Source organism: Mizuhopecten yessoensis, unplaced genomic scaffold (assembly GCF_002113885.1).
Source record: "Mizuhopecten yessoensis strain PY_sf001 unplaced genomic scaffold, ASM211388v2 scaffold1689, whole genome shotgun sequence".
Taxonomy (NCBI): Eukaryota; Metazoa; Mollusca; class Bivalvia; order Pectinida; family Pectinidae; genus Mizuhopecten; species Mizuhopecten yessoensis.
The window spans coordinates 523,874-547,878 of record NW_018404172.1 but is presented as its reverse complement, the minus strand read 5'-3'; the positions used below and the strand labels follow the sequence as shown (position 1 = coordinate 547,878).

General features: G+C 36.2%; 1 protein-coding gene across 6 annotated transcripts in view; it reads right to left on the bottom strand.

Moving 5' to 3' along the window:
* The window catches only part of LOC110466712 (trithorax group protein osa-like), a 99,246-nt gene that overhangs the window by 16,694 nt on the left and 58,547 nt on the right, over window positions 1-24,005 (bottom strand). For 5 of the 6 annotated variants that reach the window (XM_021523421.1, XM_021523437.1, XM_021523429.1 and 2 more), the window contains 2 exons: window positions 20,717-20,960; window positions 11,170-11,223 (listed from right to left, as the gene is read on the bottom strand). The gene's annotated coding sequence lies outside the window, so the exon portion shown is untranslated. Of the gene's footprint in view, window positions 1-11,169; window positions 11,224-16,680; window positions 17,023-20,716; window positions 20,961-24,005 lie in introns of those variants that run through there. The other variant, XM_021523461.1, reaches the window with a different exon arrangement.

The following is a 24,005-nucleotide window of genomic DNA, read 5'->3' as shown; positions in this document are numbered from 1 at the left end:
GAGATTTTTCTATAGCCACACCTCCAGAGAATATTCTAAAGCAGTAACACCAGCAAATGTTTCAAGAGGAGCATTAAAACAAGAAAACACAAATGGGGAAATCATTTTGTGTCAAAAAGATTTTATCAATATTTTCCGTATTATATAATAAAACGACACGCAATGGCTAGAGACCGATGATGTTTGTTTTGGTAGAGATCTAGAATGCTTGGTTCCATTAGATGTAAAACAAGTGAATACTTTGAGAGATTTGTTTCAGGGTATAACACTCAGTAACAGGCCCTGTATGATCAGCCAGCAGGGGCCAGTGTAGGATTCCAAGGAGACCCTGCATGGTCAGCCAGTGAAGGCCAGTGTAGTATTCTTAGCAGGCCCTACATGGTCAACCAGTGAAGGCCGGTGTAGGATTCTTAGCAGGCCATGCATGGTCAGCCAATGAAGGCCAGTGTAGGATTCTTAGCAAGCCATGCATGGTCAGCCAGTGTAGGATTCTTAGCAGGCCCTACATGGTCAACCAGTGAAGGCCAGTGTAGGTTTCTAAGCAGGCCCTACATGGTCAGCCAATGAAGGCCAGTGTAGGATTCTTAGCAGTCCCTACATGGTCAACCAGTGAGGGCCAGTGTAGGTTTGTAAGCAGGCCCTACATGGTAATCCAAGGAAGGCCAGTGTAGGTTTCTAACCAGGCCCTACATGGTCAACCAGTGAGGGCCAGTGTAGGATTTTTAGCAGGCTATGCATGGTCAGCCAAGGAAGGCCAGTTTAGGATCCTAAGCAGGCCCTACAGGGTCAGCCAGTGAAGGCTAGTGTAGGTTTCTAACCAGGCCCTACATGGTCAGCCAGTGAAGGCCAGTGTAGGTTTCTAAGCAGACCATGCATGGTCAGCCAATGAAGGCCAGTTTAGGATTCTAAGCAGGCCCTACATGGTCAGCCAGTGAAGGCCAGTGTAGGTTTCTAAGCAAGCCATGCATGGTCAGCCAATGAAGGCCAGTGTAGGATTCCAAGCAGGCCCTGCATGGTCAGCCAATGTAGGATTCCAAGTAGGCCCTGCATGGTCAGCCAATGATGGCCAGTGTAGGATTCTAGCAGCCTCCATCAACTATTGATTTACCTGACAAACTCTCACAAGACTTTTATGTAAGACATTATAACACAGATTTTTTTCACCCAAGCTGCCGATATAATGACATTGAAGTGTATACATATGCCATCAGTAACCTTATCGACAGAACAGAAAATTTGGTTGGGGTCTTCAATGGATTTGTATCAATAAATAGGAAATTCTATATTCAACCAACATCAGGAAAAATATGCAGTGTGTTAAAACCCTTATCCCGCCAAGTGCAGCATATGTCGTTTTTATAAACCCGTTTCCCACTGCAAAGCGCGGCATATGTCGTTCCGCAAAACATGCCTTCCACAGCTGATCGCGGCATTTGTCAATTCTAGGATTGCCCGTTTAAGTACGGAACTGTGGTGAGAAAATCACTGCTAGCTTTACTTAGAAATGATGACTCATTAGTTTATACCTTAATTTCATTGGCTGACTACGTGATACCCAGTTTATTTATAAACTAAGCCACCGTGACTTTGAGAGCATAGATTCAAGGTTTTGTTGACAGCGCGAAAAAATGGCGGACGACAAACTGACAAAAGACGAACGACTGCAGATTATCAGCGATATAACAACAGCGACAATGACTTTTAGGGATTCGGACCAGAAGATTTACTTCGTGACGCAGAATTCGTACAAGAAATTGACTTTGATCAATCATATAAAGACGTGGACATTCCTGAAGACGACGACAACACAGCGTACCTCCATTAAATGCCCCATTCACGGGACAGCCCGGTTTGAACAAAGATATTCCAGGTGACGGCGACCCTACTCATTTTTCTCTCTCTTCTTTTTGACAACAATATGTGGACGACTCTTACGACAGAATACTAAGTACTTTTGATTATGAAACTTGGAATTGTTTTTCAGGTGATGGTAATAAATAAACTATTTATAAGACGTAAATCATCTTTATTACATACAAAATACATACAAAACTCGCCTTTTCTAACCTGTAGTTTTGGAAAGGTAAGCGAGATATCCAAAATTACTGTTGATACGAAAAGAAGAAGTCTTCCTGAACAAAACACTTAATAAATATTTTCTTGGATTCGATAAAGATAAAAAGTTATTGTTGGTTTAATCAGCTAATTAATTTTGATTAATATAGCTTTTGTTTATCTGGCAGGGGGAGGTATACCACAAATTGTATACACAGCAGTGGTGTGTACATATACACATGAGTGAATGGCAGGATAAGGGTTAAGAATTTTATATCAGAATGGAAATTCTCAAAAATTATCTTAAAATTATAATTTTTAATCAGGACACTTTGTGTTCAGAAACATATCACAAATTCACCATGCATCCATATTATACTCAATGCAAGTTGTCAAGAAGAAACAGGGTTATCTGTAGACAGTTACAAGTAAGGTAAAATAACCTTCATAAAGGAAGGTGAAGATAGTAGTAGGACAAAATGTCCTTTGATTAAGGGTGAAGATACTAGTGAGGTAAATTATCTTTCACAAGCAAGGTTAAGTTTCCTAGTTATAGGCAAATGCAAGAGGGCCTTTAACACTTTCACCACTGTAGACTATGATGGACTCATCCAGAGTTACATAGGGGTGAAAAGGTTGAAAAAATGACCATCAGCATACAAGATGAAGTTCAAGCTGTACCCACAACATCAGGATGACCAGTTCCTGAGTGGGAAGAATCAAATTGATTCAATATATTTTAATCTTTTCACCACCGTAGATCATAATAAACTCATCCACATCAATGCACAGTAAAGTCTACTAAAGTTACATAAGGGTGAAAGGGTTAAATGTCTGACTAAATGACAAAAATAGAAAAATGAAGGACAAACTATGCATTGATGTTTTCCATTTGACAAAGTGGGAGGTAACACAATGACTACAACAAACACTGTAAGTGTTTCACTGAGGCTGATTGATCATCCAAATGAATATTGAATAGATTTATAAAACGCTAGCTAATATTAACTGAATTTCTCGTCCTATTATACTGCAATATTTTTGTGGATGAAATATGTGCTGAATACAAGCCACATGTGTTCTGATTACAATTAACTGTAGCAGTTGGCACATGCACATCTGTCTACAAAATTTCAGGAAGTCCCGCTGTAACAATGCTAAATCATGTACAACAAAACTTCAGTCATCTCTTAACTTTAGATGAACAATGACATAACACAACTGTTCAATGATTCACGAGGAATTTTACTTTGGAAATTTATTTGAAAACTAATAGCCAATCTAAATTTGAGGATGTACCCATAACATAGTTAGATATACTTGTATTCTGCTTATCTTTGATTTTCACCTGGAAATTGAAATACAACAACCACATATACTGAATTTCATGGAAAGCCAGAGAAAAACAAGGAACAGACAGACAGAGGCAAACGAAGAAGTAAACACTATAAAAAATCACAGCTTTACAAGATGCCACCTCTATCTGTATCAGTTGATGATAACTCAAAATTGCAGTTTCCAAACAATGCAAAAGCCTTAAAAACAATTTCCCAAAATCTCCTGATGTAGTTTTCTGCTTTAAAATATCAATAGAATGGTGGCCGTGTGTCTTGAACCACAGCTATTAATTGTTGCCGATCGTTAGTTCCGATTAGGCCCACATGATCTGGTTGGAGAAGTCGTATCTATGCCTAACACAGTATAATCCAATGACTGTTCTGTCACTCACTCTCTGTGTCTACAGAGGAGTCTTGATATGTTGATATTAAAGGGACTCGGCTTCACAGCTGATAATGCTGGACAGCAAGTCCCGGAATACATGTACTAACATTTTATACTGTGTCTAAACATGGAACTGGTATACATGATGGTAGTTGATTTCCCAATGCAACGATGGATCCCAATTGTTGTACCTGCAAGCTGATCACAATTGTTTTGGTTTATTAATGTCCAATACGATCTTACACATAAAGTTTAACTGAAAGCAAGGAGTGCACTTATTGTAGGACAATGAAAACTCATCGGTTAGCATTTCTACTAAACTGTACTTAATATATATATATAGAGTCTGAAGAATCTCCTAGAAGAGATGAAAGTACTTAAGACTCGTTGTTGAGAAATTTTCTTTTTATAATATTTCTTCGTCCGTAAGGATCATTTTTCTGATTTATAATATATATATATATAATATGGGCTTATTACCAGGCATGGGCTTATTCCTGGATAAATATGGTATACCTTGAATAGAACACACTTATGATACACAGCATGGCAACCAAATATGAAGATCCAATGGCCAAGTTTTAAATCGGCTGTGTAGGAACATTACAAGTTCTCTATCACAAACACTGTTGGCGCCAAGAAAATCTACAAAAACAAAACCACTTGCATGCAATTCAAGACCACATTGCCATACAATGGGAACACTATAGACGTGACAAGCCGTTTACAAAGACATCACTTGGCTGAAATTGCAGTAACGTTAACCTATAGCCATGGAAACTGTTTGAAAAGACACACAAGTATGTTTCAGATCAATCAAAAATAGACAATGTGTTTGACAAGAAATAACCAGAGAGCTGTAATAGATGAGGTTTGTAAGAAGCTTAAAAAAAAACCTTTGGAAAAAAATGTCACAATACTAAGGATGGATCAACATACGTCAATATGAGGTTCTATAAAATAGGGATCCAGCAATAAGCTGAATAATTTATATTGACCTTCATGAGTTAACAAGTAAAGGTTTGTGTTTAAGCTATCCCCTTATCCTGCAAGTTTGACACACAGAATTTCAAAAGTACTCTGTTTTTTATTAACTACATTTGAAGTATGCAAAAGGACCCTGTTTAATTTGAAAACGACTCCACTTATGACACATGCAGCAGTAACACTTATTACCACAAAAAATAAGTGTGAAGTAAATATATATATATCACACGCAACAAGTTTTGATCAGGAAGGAATTATCAAGCTCTTTGTAACAGTCCCATCATACACAAAACTGTAAGAATTATATATCAATACATTGTATATTTATACAGGGATTCACAGTAAAAGATGTACTATATTTATACCTGTTAACGAAGCAGACAGGTGGTTATATATATAGCTGTGTGTGTGATGTTGAGACCTAATGGGTGCTATATGGTTGGCCACTAGTACTACAGACAGCACACAGGTCATAACATTGCTGATACCAGACACACAGCTCACCAATCAAAGCTTCTCCAAGTATATAGGTACTGCTTTTCATAATTAACTTTGTATGAGATGGGATGATTTTAAATGCAATATGAGGATTTGCAGATTGTCTGCTTTGTGTTTCGATCTGTAGCAGCACAAATACCATTGTAAAGTTTGGATGATTAGCTGTGACAATGTTGTAGGAGGAGAATGGGTTACTCTATATAGCCCTCAACACAGCCACATGGTTCCCTACAAAGCAATACATTCTGGTACATGAGGGGACGAAAAGTCTGCTGGATCAATGAGGAAACAACTATTGACAAACAAAATAGCAGAGAGCTTTGTTACAGGAAGTCTGATGGATATCTAGACATTTGTCTGAAAATAGCAGGAGCTTTGTAACAGGAAGTGAAGTATATATCTTGACATCTGTCTGAAAATAGCAGGAGCTTTGTAACAGGAAGTGTAGTATATATCTGGACATCTCACTGAAAGACATGTTTCTATAGAAAGGTCATAGTTTATTTTTTTCACTGCCTCTCTCAACACAACAACATGGACAAGACAATGATGCATATGTCTCTCAATCTAAAACAGTTTGTTTGTTTGATTTTGTTTAACGTCCTATTAACAGCTAAGGTCATTTAAGGACGGCCTCCCCTGTGTGCAAGATGCATGCGTGTAGTGTATAGGAGGCTGCGATATGTTCGTGTTTGTCTCCTTGTGATAGCGCGGAACTGATGCCGACTTTATAGTGCTACCTCACTGAAACATACTGCCGAAGACACCCAGCAGGACACCCCACCCGGTCACATTATACTGGCAACGGGCGAACCAGTCGTCCCACTCCTAATTTGCTGAGCGTTAAGCAGGAGTATAAACTACCATTTTTAAAGACTTTGGTATGTCTCGGCCAGGGGACAGAACCCAAAGCCTTCCTCACAGGGGCGAACGCTCAACAAATGACCAAAAGTGAGGCATTGTCAAGGGAGACATTAGGAAGAAGAAATTTATTTAGAAAGGAGAGAAGAGATAAGGTCCCAAATTAAGTCGCCTCTTACGATCATGGATGGAAATGTAAAGAGGGGGAGTATGTCTGGACTCCACATCTATTTGGCAGTGCATTAACGGGTGGACACTGGACAAGTCTTCATATAGATCACTTTGCCCCTTTTACAATAGGAAGTTTAGAAGACAGCTCAGTAATGTACAACAAGAAACAAATGTTCAGAAAATATGAAAAGAACTGAAGAACATTAAGTACCAAAATGATTAAAATGTTATATCTTTACACAAGGTTAATGTAATTGATTGAGGCGTCATGATCCTAAGGCAGACAATACCTTTTACACAGTGTGTAAATATCAATTATATAAAGGTTTATTAAATATGAAGGTTTTCCAAAAAACATAAATTGCCTTATTTGCATTTTTTGCTGTCTACAATTCTGAATTTGAGATCACTGACTGCAAGTACAAATCAACAAGTAACTGCCAATGATACATAATTCCAATGAACTGAAAAGTGTCTGAATATTTCATTTGAAAATGGTTTTGTTATGTGATGAGGTGTTAAAATTCAATGCTTTAGACTTTAACCATTTATGTCATCTCCATCAATTCATCACAATACAAGGACAGCAGACATCAAACTTCCGCCTTAAATTGAAAAATATTGAAGTCTACTTTCGTGAATGTCTACCCAACAGAATCTAATCAGACAAACCAGAGTCAAGTTATAGAATGAGTTTTCATATTAATGGATATATCATGATCATTTCTATATCTTTTCAACTTAAAATTGACCCGATGCTCTCGCCAGTAAAATCAATAGGCAAGTTTTTGTGTGAGATTATCTACCATAGTAACGTCACCATCAGCTAAAGGTCTGTAAACTGACTTTGTTACTGGCTGAGCATTGTCAGTTTACTACAGTACCTAGGCAACAAACCATGTTAGGCACACAAGAAGTTGGTTATTTGGTCATCTGATTTTGTCTGAGAAACTCTTGAAGTTATCATGGCTGTCCCTTACCATTTCTCACACCTCAACATAGAAAACAATCACCTGGGCTGGCCTGGTTCCTAACAGATAGAGTTCAGATCATTTATCATACACTGGTATAGAGACAACCAAGATATCTAACAGATATCAAAGTTCTTCAGATACGTCATCACCTATAGCTAGTAAACAACATAACTGCTTCCTCGCAAATGACATGATAGTTACTTTTTTATGTCTTAGCTCCTGACATGACATAGTTTCTCTCACATATGACATGACATTGATCCTCAGATATTACTCTGCTGAATTAGTCGTGGCATGACATAACTTGGTTCTTAAGATGAAATGACATCATTTCTAACATGACAACTGTAGTTCTGACAAATAACTTGACCTTGTTCCTTGCTGACATGATCTACTTCGTAAGGTACTGTAGTTTTTTCACTGATAACATGACCTAATTGTTCACTGATAACATGACATACTGGTGTTTTTTTTAGATAACATGGCCTAGTTCTTCACAGATAAGATAACCTACAAAATGTACTGCAATTCTTCAGATAACATGACCTACTGTAGATCTTCACCTATAACATGAGCTACTGTAGTTCTTCACTGATAACATGACCTACTGTAGTTCTTCACCTATAACATGAGCTACTGTAGTTCTTCACTGATAACATGACCTACTGTAGTTCTTCACTGATAACATGAGTTACTGTAGTTCTTCACTGATAACATAACCTAGTTCTCTACTGATAACATGACCTACTGTAGTTCTTCACTGATAACATGACCTACTGTAGATCTTCACTGATAACATGACTTACTGTAGTTCTTCACTGATAACATGACCTGCTGTAGTTCTTCACTGATAACATGACCTACTGTAGATCTTCACTGATAACATGACCTACTGTAGTTCTTCACTGATAACATAACCTAGTTCACTACTGATAACATGACCTACTGTAGTTCTTCACTGATAACATGACTTACTGTAGTTCTTCACTGATAACATGACCTACTGTAGATCTTCACTGATAACATGACCTACTGTAGTTCTTCACTGATAACATAACCTAGTTCTCTACTGATAACATGACCTATTGTAGATCTTCACTTATAACATAACCTAGTTCTTCGCTGATAACATGACCTTGTTCTTCTCCATAACCTTGTTCTTCGCTAATAACATGACCTTGTTCGTCACTTAAGATGTGACCTAGTTCTTTCCTGATGACATCAATTACATAGCTCTTTACTGATATTATAATCCAATTCTTAATGGATGACCTAGCACCTGCAACATGTACAGAGTAACACAAAACTACTTAATATCAGAGATACAAAGTTATATCATACAGGTAGTTACCCAGGACACCCCCCCCCCCCGACACTTACACAGGTCAGGACTTATTTGTAGATACTACAGAGATAAGTATATATATATAATTACAGTTTCTCATTTCTCATAGACAAAGAAGTGATTTATTTGAATAAGAGGTGTGAGAAAATTACAAAATGCAGTCACAAATACAAATTTGACAGAGTATAGCATTTAGTTGGCAGTAGGGTAATTCAGCTGAATTTAGTCTTAACCAAGGTCACCATCAAAGACTGTATCGTGGTTAAGAAATAGTATGGTACAATATATATAATTACCTGTCAATACTTGAGGTGTGCAGCACACCAGTGTGATTATCACTAAACACTTTACACAAAATTTGCTCAGCACGAAAGAAATGTGAATGAGAAGTGTTTCCATGGCAACACTGAGCCTCCTCTGTGGGAGATGACAACATATATAGAATATTATATGCCAGGATCATGAGAAAATATATAGACAACAGGACCAAATTATTGTCCTCTGGGTTATCCCTATCTCATGAATCTACCTTTTTCTTTACCCATTCTTCCAATGAACCTTGATATAGTCAATCTTCTAATTTTTAAAAGAACAGTAAAAAATGTCCGTCACTAATCAAGTTTGTGGAATGTTCAACGCTCATCAATCTTTATTGAACAAGAGGCCCATGGGCCTTAACGGTCACCTGATATATTTATACAGAGAGTTGATTTTGATTTTAACATGAACAAAAATATTATTCAAAGTGACAAAAAACAATAAAACCACCTTATTCAATATCTACCTTACAGATTTAAAACTAAAAGTATTTGAAACTAGCACCTCTGACTCTAAACAAGGAAGATGAAGAAATTTTAGCACACTGACGCCTTTGGGCCCCACCCTACAGCCCTTTGGGGTAGGGCTGGCTAAAAATTTTCAAAGTATCAAACGGTCAACTCAGGGTTATAATTCCAATCAAGTTATCAACATGTAATATTCAAAGTATAATTTGCCATTATAAACCATAATAAATTTTGCCCCCCCACCCCTCCTTCCCCAGGGGGTAAACGTGAGACCCTAGGGTCATAAACAAGACCCTTCCATCTATGAAGAGTGTTTGGTCTTTGAGAAGAAGATTTTTGAAATTTAAGTCAATTCAACCCTTTTTGGCCTCACCCATCAGCCCCGGAGGGTCAGTCAGGGCTGATATGTGCATACCATCAAACTGCTATCCAATACTGATAATGCTAACCTAAATTGAATTACTTCCGAAATTAAACAAATGTTGGTCCAAAATGTGATTTCCCTTTATAAACTATAGTAAAGTTTACCCCCTCCCCAGGGGGAAACGTGAGACCTCAGGGTCATGAAATTCACAATTTTGGTAAAGCACCTTTAGACCCTTCCATCTATGAAGAGTATTTGATTCTACCATATCTGGGTCTTAAGAAGAAGATTTTTGAAATTTCAGTCAATTCAACCCTTTTTGGCCCCACCCATCAGCCCCTGGGGGTCACTCAGGGCTCATATGTGCATACTATCAAACTGCTACCTAATACTGATAATGCTAACCTAAATTGAATTACTTCCAATGGAAATTAAACAAATGTTGGTCCAAAATGTGATTTCCCTATATAAACTATAGTACAGTTTACCCCCTCCCCAGGGGGAAACGTGACCCCAGGGTCAAGAAATTCACAATTTTGGTAAAGCACCTTTAGACCCTTCCATCTATGAAGAGTATTTGATTCTACCATATCTGGGTCTTGAGAAGAAGATTTTTGAAATTTTAGTCAATTTGACAATTTTTAGCCCGGCCCCTCAGGCTCATAGGAGCTGGGTACCATATAATTCACAATTTTGGTTGACCTTTGGCCATGAAAGGTTGCTGCAAAATTTCATTGAAATTGGTTGAGGGGTTTTGGAGAAGAAGTCGAAAATGTAAATTGTTTACGGACGCACGACGGACAAAAGGCGATCGCAATAGGTCATTTGAGACTTTGTCTCAGGTGACCTAAAAATCAAATTTGATGTTAAGTCTTCTGGGATGGGTCAAGTTTTATTATTATCAAAATTATTTATTTTTAGAAATATTTATAATATAAATGTACACTTTGTATATGGAAAGTGAAACATAAGAACACTCCAATCAAGGAAAGATGCCTACACTTTTGTTGGGATAATAAAATTGTCCCTAAGGAACATACAATATTTGTATATAATTATATATATTCCTGTTTGGCCTCCAGTATATCAGTTCAAGCCTGACTCCTTGTCAACATCTACAGATATCATAAACATCTCATTTGTCATTAATTATGAGGACCATTACATGGTAGAATCAAACTAAATGTGGTAGGTGACCAAGGGAGGCTAGCTATATATATATATAGTTCAGACCTGAAAGTGGCAGACTTTGAAATTATATAGACCATTTCAGGGGTCTCTTTATGTCATGCAATAGTTTCATTGGGCCTATCCCCTACATCCTACAAGGAGATTGTGCAATGTAGAGAAGACCACAGCCCTTGGGCTCCTGAGTGTGTAAGGTGTTATTGACAAGTCTGTTCTTACCAGTGAATCTGTATAATCATTTCTCTTGGTAGCCATCTTGATATGGTTCTTGTCCTGAAAATGATAAAAACAAAATAGTAAACATTTATCAACAAGTCAATCTTGTATAGTTAACTCGTGATGGAATGATGCTGCAGTGCCTAGTAATTACAGTCATCAATATATCTTTAACTTTCATTCAGGAGTTGAAGAAATTGTATAATTTTTGTCTTGGACACAGACGAAAGAGGCAGTATATTTACATGTATCTAAAACTAAGTCAATTCCCTGCCAGAGGACTATAGAAATTAAGGATGATCAAAGATCATAGCCTTTATTTAAGCCCTTTAATCTAGATAAACTGTTTTGAGATGGGTCCTTGAATAAGCTTAAGTTTAAAAATTTGAGTTTTAATATGTAAATTGATGAAGATAACAAGAATGTGATACAAGGCACATGAATATCAATCCTTTGTGCCCCTTTTTCATTTGACTTATTTTCTAATCTGATCACCATTATTTTATCTACCAAATGTATCATAGAAAAATCCTGGAGATACTGCTGATAGCCATCTGGGGTGTTTTTTTCAGTCAAAAATCTTTTATCTGGCTCTGTCCTACACTGGCTTCATTAGCACATCTTCAATTCAATATCTCCACCATCTTGGAGCCAGGATCTCTTCCTCACCCAATCATGATCAGTTATAAACAATACGTTTCAATTGCCTGTATGTCGTCATCAAGCCACAAAAAGCTAAACACCATGTAAAAGATATTTAACCCAGATTCCCCCCTCCCTTGACAAATCAAACAAAAATCAATTTCCTCTTTTTTAATAACTTTTTTCTCCATTAAATTTGTTATTTTTGTTTCTCAAGGTTTGGGAATGAAACAACAACTGGAAAATAAAGTCAAAGGCAGATGATAGCCGTGGGCCTGTTCTGTGTCTATTGTAGAGACACACATGCATGCTCCCTCCCAAGGGGCGGATCCCCAATATCAGCCTCGTAAAGTCTACAGGGTTATGGGAGGTATGCTCCTCCATGACAATCTACTCTCGGGAGTAAAATCAAGTATGGCGAAGGCTGAAGACTTCTAAGAAACAGTTCTGTGCTTTTTGAATTAAGATTAAAATGCCAACAAACATCAAGGTTGAAAGGGAAAGCTGTGTGCTGTAATTATTAGCTGGGTGATATCACAGGCTATTTAACCTGTGTAGTGTAACAGGGAGTAATTAATTCTGTAATTAACATCTCCAAGCCAGAGTAAACACTTTTCAAGAATGTTGATAACCCAGAATATTGACCTAGTTTTATGTTTTCGAGTACTTTTCTTTTCCACAAGACTTTTTTAAAATTTATTTTGATCAAATTTTGAAGAAATAGAGAAATCATACCTGTTTAAATCATTTTTGTTAATCATGATCACATAAAAAAGAAAAGTTGGCAGAATGGCACACTAATTATTAATTGCCTGCAACATGAAGTGTAGGATGATCATGATTATATTGAAATTTTTAACAAATTGGCATACATAGGGGAGGTTACTCCAATCTACACACTTTGTTCACATTCTCTCCAAGTATCCTTTAACTCGGTACAGTACCGTATAAGAAGTAGTGTGAACAATGTTTTTGTACAGTACCTTATAAGAAGTAGTGTGAACAATGTTTTTGTACAGTACCTTATAAGAAGTAGTGTGAACAATGTTTTTGAACATTTGGGTATAAATTCATAAGTAATGGAGGTAACTCCAATGTTTACCTTATCAGGGGGATAAAATCAACTTCAGGTTTCAAAATAGAAATATCTATAGTAATCATTTTATTTTAATATGATATTACAGAACAGCCTTCAGCCAACTGGTACTGTAGCAATGATGAACTCAATAATTGGGCCAAATAGAATTCATAGCTCATGATCACTGCCAACTGGATTCGTGAAGTTTATATAGTGGCATTGTCATATAATAATTACAGCGGCTGGAAAGACAACAAAGACAAAGAAGATTAAACGATGGATGGAGGGGTACAATACCATGCAAACAAAAATCTGTAATAGTATTTAATCAACATCTTAATTTGGGGGGAAAATCAGATTTTTTTATTTTATTAAAACATAACATTTGTAATATACCGAAAACCGCACCTTTCCACTTATACTATATATATATATGCCATAGATTTAAAATAACTGGTACATATATATATAATTTCGTATTTCATGATTTAATTTCTTAAAGTTGTTTTCTGACCTACAATACACAGGAATCAAGTTTCTGCAGCCATCAACATCATCAGGTGATCAGGAGAATAGAGACTGGAGAGTCAACATCTAGGAGACTGGTTTGTTTGACAAGATTAGCCCCAGCTCTACAGCTTACCCTTCACTCACCAGTCAACTGCACACTACCACTTAATGCTAATACAATTACTATTTCAGCTGAATGTTTACAAAGTAATTTCCCCAAGCATGGCCTATTTAAACAGATCTCTGTACATCAAAGCTCAAGAGTTCTTGATCTTGTTCTAAGTCCTAAACAAAGCCAGTGATCAGATGATTTAAGTAGCGAAATGAGTTTGAAATCTTGTAGCAATGTTGCATTTTTTCTTGCATTGCCTTTTTCGATTCCTTCACTAGGATTCTTATTAGCATGAGGAACTCGTAGACATGTCAACCAGTGACAAGACATTTATTTATGTCATACTCAAGTGAGTTGAGTAGAATGTCTTATTCTGCCAATACTCTCACTAAAGAGGGCGAAAAAGATGAGGCAGGTTTGGTAAATCAATCTTTAATTTCTAGTGATAGTTGCAGTCTGTGTGATTGACATCCACAATTTTTGTGAATGATTGGGTTCCACAGATACAACCTGGTGGTTGGTGAGAGATTCTCAACCAATAGTTGTGTGATAGAGCAAGATAAACTGCATCAACATCCGTACATGTTATTGAGTGTAGACTAATACACCAATATCCGAGTATACATATACTCTACAGGTTTATATAGATATACATACATATACTCTACAGGTTTATATAGATATACATACCTATACACTACAGGTTTATATACATATACATACATATACACTACAGGTTTATATAGATATACATACATATACACTACAGGTTTATATAGATATACATACATGTAGATTACATGTGTATAGATAAACAAAGATTACAGGTGTATAGATAAACATACATGTAGACTACAGGTGTATATCGATATACATACATGTAGACTACAGGTGTATAGATACAAATACATGTATACGTAGATTACATGTGTAAAGATAAACAAATACTACAGGTGTATAGATAAACATACATGTAGACTACAGGTGTATAGCTATATATACATGCAGACTACAGGTGTATAGCTATACATACATGTTGACTACATGTGTATAGATAAACAAAGAATACATGTGTATAGATAAAAAAAGACTACAGGTGTATAGATAAACATACATGTAGACTACAGGTGTATAGCTATACACCTGTAGTCTTTTTTTATCTATACACATGTAGTCTTTGGTTATCTATACACATGTAGTCAACATGTCTGTATAGCTATACACCTGTAGTCTGCATGTATATATAGCTATACACCTGTAGCCTACATGTATGTTTATCTATGCACCTGTAATCTTTGTTTATCTATGCACATGTAATCTACATGTATGTATATCTATACAACTGTAGTCTTTTTTATATCTATACACATGTAGTCTTTGGTTATCTATACACATGTAGTCTTTGTTTATCTATAATCATGTAGTCAACATGTATGTATAGCTATACCCCTGTAGTCTGCATGTATATATAGCTATATACCTGTAGTCTACATGTATATATAGCTATACACCTGTAGCCTACATGTATGTTTATCTATGCACCTGTAATCTTTGTTTATCTATGCACATGTAATCTACATGTATGGTCTACATAGGTATACACCTTTAGTGTACATATCTATACACATGTATTCTACATAGGCATACACCTGTAGCCACATAGGGATACACCTGTAGTCTACATTTCTATACACATGTAGTTTACATATCTATACACATATAGTCTACATATCTATACTCATGTAGTCTACATAGGTATACACCTTTAGTGTACATATCTATACACATGTATTCTACATAGGTATACACCTGTAGCCACATAGGGATACACCTGTAGTTTACATATCTATACACATATAGTCTACCTATCTATACTCATGTAGGCTACATATCTATACACATTTAGTCTATATATATATATCCCTGTAGTCTACGTATCTATACACATTTAGTCTACATATATATATCCCTGTAGTCTACATAGGTATAAACCTATAGTCTACATAGGTATACTCCTGTAGTCTACATATCTATACATATGTAGTCTACATATCTATATATCTGTAGTTTACATAGGTATACACATGTATTCTCCATAGGTATACACCTGTAGCCACATAGGTATACACCTGTAGCCAAATAGGTATACACCTGTAGTCTACATTTCTATACACATGTAGTTTACATATCTATACACATATAGTCTACATATCTATACACATATAGTCTACATATCTATACACGTGTAGTCTACATATCTATAGACATGTAGTCTACATAGGTATACACATGTATTCTCCATAGGTATACACCTGTAGTTTACATATCTATACACATGAAGTCTACATAGGTATACACATGTAGTCTACATGTGTATAGATATGTACACTAAAGGTGTATACCTATGTAGAATACATGTGTATACCTATGTAAACTACAGGTATATAGATATGTAGACTACAGGTGTATACCTATGTAGACTACATGTGTATAGATATGTAGACTACAGGTGTATACCTATGTAGACTACAGGGATATAAACATTATGTAGATCACAAGTTCCCAGATATACAAGAACAGATATCACATGTCATGTATATTGCAGGTGAACATGACAACATCTACAAGCATTACTCATGTTGATAGATCACATTCAACACCTGTACCTCATAATACATCCCCTGACTTGTCAATTGTATTAACCCATGTCTTTCACTAACAAATAATTATGTTGCTGCCTTTGCTATTTGAAACAGAGATAGATTTTTTTTACCAAAAAGTATGAAAAAAACCCAATTAACATTAGTGATAGATGCTAGTTCAACTGGAAAAGTCTCTGGTAAGCAAAGCTGAGACAGTGTGTTTGTAAAACTTTAATTACAGTAAGAGCAATGACAATTGACTGATACCACTTGACTGTAGGAATGAGTTACACAACCAGTCCAATCCATTTATCCTCCTGGCAGCATACTGGTACCCAGACCAATCACCAAGAGAATGAAGAAGAAAAAGACTTAGCAGATTTTCTATCATTATTAGCCTTGAATAACAATTCATGTATATCATGTTATATGAAAACAGGTAATACCCAATAAAACACAACAGTTGCGATTCAACCAATCAGTCGAAATGTTTGGGCGGGGATAAATAAATCGGGATAGGGTTGGCCTACCTGCAGAGTAGGGGTGTCCAAGGACATGCCCTGTCCCCGTTGTCATCCGAACACGCGCCTACATCGGCCATGAATGAGTGGGACCTGTGTGAAATCTGTGACATGTATCACTACTCGCCCATCGAGTCCTATTACTACTGCGACCGTGGATGACGAGGAAATGTAGAATATTTGTAGGGAAGTGATCAGTGTGGAGGCACACTCAGCCACAATGTAGCATGTCATACGGTTTGCCAGCTCGCGTGGTAGACTTGCTGCCTGCCCAATCCTAATGGCCTGATCAATACCGCTATAATGCACTATCTTTTTCTGTGTTTGTTGATCTGTCTACTGTACACTCCACCACCCCAATGTCGGGGCTTGTTAGCCAGCCCAAGGGAGGCAACTCTTACAGCCTTAGTCTATTGACAATCACAGTAATGTAAAGATTGATCAACCTAACACAATAATAAACAATTCACGCATTTTTAACTAAAATAATCATAAAATGTTATTATTTAGAGCTTTTCATCTGAGGTCAATACAATTCGAGTAAAATTGAGCCATATTCAATAAACAAAGACTAAATAGTGAGAAAACAGATATAAATCATCTTGTTAATGAAACCACCAAGCTTAATGTACTTTTAGTCAGCACCAGCAGACAAAGTGTTTGATTTGAGTGTGGACAACAGCTGGTCATCCATTCTCGTTGCTGTACTCACACTTAAATATACTATGTTGTATTCTCGTTGTACAGTACCTGTTTTGTACTCAAACTAAGGGACATGTGTGGTAGATATCAGCTGGGGAAACAATCTGCTATTCGGGATGTTATCTGTGTCAATCACAATATATAATGACAGTGTTATTCAGTAAATTACTGCAGTTAGATATTTTGCATATATACTCATACCGTTATTACATTCATTTTCCCCATTTCAACGTAGTTATCTTGGGAAATTAAAATGGGATCTGTTGGTCCATTTTGCTGGTTAGGAAGATCTGTGTTACTATATAAATTTACAAGGTTTTTTAAACTTAGTATCAATGATGCAGTTAGGCTTGCTCTACTGATTTGATGTTGCAGATGCTGAACCACATTTGACACTTTATTGACTTGGGTAAGAAGATATTTTCATCTATAGATATCAGGCTCTTTCATCCATATCTCAGTAAATGTAATTCAGTGCTTCATGGATTATACCTGCATCCTGATGCAGAAAAGGTTGATATACTGATTGAATGAAAATTAAAGGGTACATAATTTCATTTACATTTTACGCTTGAACTGATCACACTCGGATCAACATAATTGTTTGTTTTCCTTTCTTGGTTATTATATAAGTGACGTTAGGACAGCAGGATGGCACATCATGGCTTGAGAAGACATCAAGGTCAAAGAAGAGAAATGACTTCAGCGATCAACGTTTCTGTAACTGTATCTTGCTGCCCACTGAATGTGCCTGTCAGACATCATTTTGCAGTATTAGATATGCTATTAATGTTTGTAACATTATTTGGTCTGAATTATTATTGAAATACAGTAATTTGAACTGCTGGGCTGTTACCATTCACAATTGTCAAATATCGTTGTACCTGACATGGGCTGCTCATCCTAACCTGTCTACCAAGCTAGGGATACTGATGATGGCATCTTCTTGTAATTATTTAAATCATATCACAGACTTTCAGAATATATTATAATTCTTATGACATCATAGTAGAGACAATACAGTAGTTAAACTCAAGATGGTGGAATATTAGACTTCAGTAAAACAGGGAAGTCTGTTTTTCCTAATCTTTCCCAAATCATTATTCATCATGGGGTCATTTTATATTTTTCTTATGAAATTCATTTAACTCGTCACAATTTTTTCAAGAATTTCAATTCACCAAGGTTTTGCTAAAATGAAATTTCTTTAAGACTTGTTTCATAAATCTAAGTTGAATGAAAACTGATGTCAGATCGTGTATTCCTAAGTAGAGGTACAGTAAACCCGTGATATGATGCTCATTGTTTTAAATGCCACCTTGCATTGCTACATCTGAATACAGTTGTGGCACTTTAACACAATTCTGCTATAACTAGTCTTAAATAGTAAGTATACCTTTATTGAGTTAACCAGCACCATTTGAAACTTATTCCTCACTGATAATGTAGGACTGAAAATTGGCAAAACTGTTATGTTCTACAGTGGAACATCAAACACTCGAAGATGTTGTTACTGACTGTGTTGTATTCCTGTTAACAAGAATGCTGTTAAATTGCATTGAAGCTCTACTAAAATATAAATATTTCCCCAACAATAAGAAACAAAAGCCAAATTGCTCCCAATAACTTGTATTTCCCCATTTGACATCTACAGCAACAAACAAAGATGTTCTTTCCATCCTTCCATCCTTATAAATGTATAGCTCTTACATTTTTATTGAACTTTAGATCAGAAATTATTATTGAACTTTAGATCAGAAATTATTATTGAACTTTAGGTCACAAATTGAACAAACCTCAACTTTAACCCAAACACATGTAAAAGCTCATGACAGTGTGAATGACTGTTATACCCTTTATCACTTGTAATATATATATATGTACATGTATAACCTCTATATTGACCTTTGACCTTTAGGCCTTTCTTTTCATCACCCACAGGTCTTAGTTATGATCACTAAAGAATTTTACTACAACCTGTTATTGTTGCTGATTTGACATTCAATGAAATATTTCAAATATGAGCACACCACCTATATTTGACAAGCATTTCTTTGATAGCAGTGCATGTCTTTTTCTTTTCGTACAATATTTAAATTTCCAAGACTATAATCTACGATGTATGCCTATAGCTATATAGGCACACATGATATATATAAAATATGAAAATAACTTCCACAACTAATACTTGTATTCCACATTAGTGATATTGATGCTATTATAAAACCAATTATATTTATTAAAAATGTATCCCTTTTTGAATCAAATCGAATCTAGGATAGGATAAAAACTAAAACTCAACATCTGGCATTTCTAGAATTTGCATAAATTTCTGTTGAAAACTTCCTAAAACCAAATGTACACAATTTGGTCAACGGGAAATAGTTGGCTATAAATTCAAAATCCTATTTCAGTGTTCTTAATGACAACAGACACTGAGATAAGCTCCATGTTCTGATATAAAGTTATAGGCTCTATCACATGGCTTTATCAATCCCATCTTTGACTCATGGCCATTCCTTAGTGAAACAGGCACAAAAACGCAACAAAAATAACCTAAAATCATGGCATGTTTTTCACTATTTTTAGCTTATATAAATTAGAATGGGGATAACCCTACTGTGTTTTGAGATTTGCGCTAATATACTGGAGTATACTGTCACAAATATATGTTTCCCTGGTTTTGCTCCATGTCGCCAGTAAACTCAATTTGTGACAGTATATGATCAAGATATACTCCAAAATCCCAAACTTTATCTCTTTTATTATACTGATGCAAACCCCAGACATTTTTTTTTTAAAAGCAATATTCCAAGCCGCAAGTTCTAAAAACCTATCGAGAGCCATGTCTACTCTTTCAGTATTGTCAGCAGTGATGTCTCAATTGACATAAACAAACGGAGGGGTCAAAGTCGAATACTAGCTTGCCCAATTCTCACCCGATTGGCTCAGTCAACACCATGAGATGACATCGAGTGGGCAGGGTGAATGGCGGGTGATTTCTGAGTAAAGTTTTAATTGGTTCGTTATGAAAATGATATAGTCCTGAAACTAAAGCCCAGTAAAATGAGCTATATTCCCTTGACTCGGCATCTATTCATCAATTTAGGTCAATAGCATTTATTGTATATATTATATGTACAGAAAAACATACCAAGGAATAATAAAACTTAATATCAAAAGATCAAGCATGCTCGCTGTAAAGAGAAATAAAATGACTGCAAGATTATATAAGGATGACCGGTGAAACAGACAGAGGCTCAAAACCAGTAATAATCCCACCCTACTTTTGACCCATGTTTTTGCACTAGCCTCCTGGGCCGATCACCGGTAAAATACTTACTATTAAGTAGATCATGAATGTGCAGTTTTATGAAGAAAATTCCAACAGAATAACATCCACAGGAATTACACAACACACATTGAACCACGTTTCAACAAAATAATATTCCAAATCATTAATCCAACTTGTGATAGGTTTTTCGTTGTTTGCAGTAATTCCGGCAGTTCAGTTGTTAGAGGGGATTCCACCGGTACATTGTCTTTGTCTTCAATCCTGTCATTCACTAGTCTGTTAAACTCAATTCCTGCAAGACATAAATTAAACAGAAATGAATAAAATATTCCCATTAAACCCATGTTGTAGGAGACAAACCCATCAGTCTAAATCCACAGAATTCTGGAGACAACTAAGGATGTGTACATGTCATATTTTAAGAATCTCAGCCAGACAGGCAAGCCATGAAATAATCTGCATTTGGATTGAAATGTCAATCAAGAGAGAGGTAATGTTACACGGTTCCTGAAGGACACTTCACTGATATGAGCAGGTTATTTGTTGATAAGATAAAATAATGTGGCAGACTACCTCGTGTTTTGATAACTACATACTATGGTAGACGTCATTGTTTTCATCACTAAATAAATCAGGAGGTCCTCACACACATAGCTAACAAGAACTAGCAGCTGGTTTTCTCTTTCCTGTTAATAGTTTTCTCACACCAGATGTTAAACCCTACAGAAAGGGTTTTGAATTATGAGATGTTATTATTTCTGATATCACTCTTTATATTTTAATCAAAATATCACCTCAGGATTGTTATCCCCATTTCCCTACTACTCTTAATGCCATAGTATGCAGAAGTACATCTCAGCTTACTAAGTGTTATTTACATGTACAGCAATGTCACCGCCTCTCAAAAACTACTGTATATTACATATGTGTGTCTGGCATGGCCGGGTCGCCTGGTTACACAATTTATCTACTTGAATTTCGATGATAAGATTAGATACAAATCATAATCTACATTTTACTTTCATGAATTGTAGAACTTGATTTTCATGAAATTGCTCAAGCATCTTTAGATATATATATTTGAAATCATGAATCTGAAATTGAAGAAAATGATCTTCGGGGCTTTAAGTGTTGTTGCAATAAAAACTGAGTACTGAAAATGTTGTATTCATTTTGAGTAAATAGATAGGTTACATATATATTTTTGTCATATCAAAACAACAATTGAAAATGATAAGAAGAATTCAAGCAGAATATTTTGGATACAGCTATAAAGAACTAGCGATGAGCATGAATATCCAGGACAATTATACCTATAAATTTGCTGATACAGGTGACATTCCTGTATAAATAGTCAATACAAAGTGAAGTTATTTATTTCTATAATCATCCACATTCAGATGAAGGAAGATGTAGGCAGAATATATTACTAAGTCTCCTGTGTGTTGGGTTTGGGAGTAACTAACTAATTCAATAAACCAACACCGTAATTAATTATCTAGTGGTCTAATCTATACCTAGGTTCAATAATTAATTATCATTAAGTAAACAGATATCTTGATGCTATGCATGTATACAGCAATGTAAACTGCTGCCGTCTCTAATAAGGTGCCCGGTGCGGTCATCACTGTGGTCATCACAGCTGTAACTACGGTCATCAATGCTGTCACGATCAGGATAGGTAATTAATAGAATATTGATCCTTCCTCTGTCCTTCCTGATACATGTAGCCATTTCAAATGAATCCTAAATTGATATTTGGTTCAAAACATTTCCCCTTCCATCAGATCATCACCACACAATCAGAGGTCTTTTGCTGTAATGTAATGCAAGTCTCCTCACCAATGTTATGAGGAAGCTTGGATGGTCTCTCATCAATTAGCCGTTTGCCTTAACCAATATAAATTTGTGATAGGTGGTTATCCTGAATCAATACGCGGTCGCGGGTCCGCTCACAGATCAGACCATGTTGGGTGCAATGTTCCGCTGGCATTGCTCTATCTAACCATCATCTATACATGCAGGATCATCTGTGGCTGTGGGACACATGATGAACAATGGAAGCTTGTATGAAGCTACCCTATATTGAGGATGAGCTTAGATTGACTAGCGCCATGTACTTGTTCAGTAGAAATTCTATAATCACCTCCTGCTGTTGGCTACTCATACAAATCCTACACATTACATGATGTATAGATTTTTGTCCATTTCTTTTCTTAACTCTCTGTTTAACTACAAGTACCTGAACTTGAATAACTGCTAACATATTACTCCAAACAATGATTTATCAACGATTTAACATTTTGCTGTAGTTTTTATTGACCTATTTTTGCACCAATGATTTGGTTCATTTAAATAGGTCCTCAGATCAGACAGTAACTTATAATCGAGATATTTATCAAAGCTATAGTCATGGTATGGTGAAAAATCAGTTTCCAAAGCATAGTTCTAGTTTTTGGCAGTGGTATGGGGATCTTAAAAATATTTATCCATGCTATACAGACTGGAGAAAACAGACTATATTTCTAAACCATTTGGTCCTATGCACAAGAAAAGGTAGTGATATGTTCTGATCCTGAACATCCACTATATTTTTGAGCTTTAACATTACCAGGTATACTCAGTGTGGCCTACCGATTCCAGTTTGTAGGTGAATGAGGCAAAGTGATTCGATTCATTAGTGTATGTGACCTAGTGGTGTGTATTTATACCTTCTTACAATGAAGCCACCTAACTGGTGATAACCTAATCACCAAGAAACAGTTAGAATCTTTTTATCTCAAATCTCATAGTCGACCTCAGTCATTCAGATACACATGAAAGGGCAAATGTACTATCACTTCATGACAGTTACACAACAAAACTCATCTTTATGGTGAGCTATTTATAGTATGTACATTGAACAAATTGACAAATGTCCACTCTGGTCAATTTATATGTAATCTGATGACCAAACTTCTTGTATACTTTATCTGGGTGTATATTAGACAATAGTATTAACATTATAAGCAACTGTTTGTTTGCGATATTAACATCCTGTAAATGTAGTCTATTAATAAGGGCCGCAGTGGCCAAGAGGTTAAGGCATCTGACATTCTGCTACCACTAGCCCTCCACCACTGGGTCGCGGGTTTGTTATGGTGTCTGATATTCTGCTACCACTAGCCCTCCACCAATGGGTCGCGGGTTTGTTAAGGTGTCTGACATTCTGCTACCACTAGCCCTCCACCAATGGGTCGCGGGTTTGTTATGGTGTCTGACATTCTGCTACCACTAGCCCTCCACCACTGGGTCGCGGGTTTGTTATGGTGTCTGACATTCTGCTACCACTAGCCCT